The sequence below is a fragment of the Silene latifolia genome, chromosome 8 (assembly GCF_048544455.1).
Source record: "Silene latifolia isolate original U9 population chromosome 8, ASM4854445v1, whole genome shotgun sequence".
Taxonomy (NCBI): Eukaryota; Viridiplantae; Streptophyta; class Magnoliopsida; order Caryophyllales; family Caryophyllaceae; genus Silene; species Silene latifolia.
This window is the reverse complement of record NC_133533.1, coordinates 67,819,012-67,819,798: the sequence shown is the minus strand read 5'-3', so window position 1 is coordinate 67,819,798 and position 787 is coordinate 67,819,012. Positions and strand designations below refer to the sequence as shown.

The 787-nt window shown below is 39.8% G+C and overlaps 1 non-coding gene across 1 annotated transcript; it reads right to left on the bottom strand.

Moving 5' to 3' along the window:
• Nucleotides 1–203: 203 nt before the first annotated feature.
• On the bottom strand, nucleotides 204–310 carry LOC141597769 (small nucleolar RNA R71). The gene has a single exon (XR_012522987.1). It is a non-coding gene; the product is annotated as a small nucleolar RNA R71 (small nucleolar RNA).
• Nucleotides 311–787: the final 477 nt, after the last annotated feature.

Genomic DNA, 787 nt, shown 5'->3' with positions numbered 1-787 from the left:
ACCTTGTCTTATTCAAAGAAAAAGCGGGCATGATCAAATATAAGGGCATCACGGAAGAGCAAATTCTTCTTATGCTCTTTCCTCTTTCCTTGAAGGATAATGCTAGAAAATGGTTGAATTCACATTAACCGGATACTTTCACTTCTTGGGAAAGCTTGTCAAGGGCTTTTATCAACAAATTTTACCCTCCTTCAAAAACCGCTAGAATAAGACATGAAATCAAAACCTTCAAGCAAAAGCATCGTGAAACTTTAAGTGAAGCATGGGAAAGATTTAGAGAGCTTCTTACCTCTTGCCCACATCATGGAATCCCCAAATGGATGACAACTCAAATCTTCTTTAAAACCCTTGAGCAAAGGTTTAGGGATATAATTGTGGCGGCCTCCGGTGGCAACTTTGACAATATGAAAAATGCCCAAATCACGGAGTTGATCCAAAACATTTCCGACATGGAAATTAGTTATGGAGGTAGAGAAGGTGACTATGGAAGAGAAAATGAGTCCAAGAGTGAAGGACCTTCAAAGCTAGAATTGGAAAACAAGGTCAAGTTGGATGAATTGTCAAGGAAATTTGATAGCTTTATGGTGGAGAGGAAGCATGAAAATGCTTATCATGAAGAAAGACCAAATCACCCCGTGGTCTACTATGTTCAAGAGCCTAGGTCACCACCAAGGACCTACTCTCAACCAAGTTCTCCTCCAAGAAACTATCATCAATATGCTCCTACTTGTGAGAATTGTGGTGGTATTGGGCATTCTTATAACACTTGCTCATCATTTCCACATCA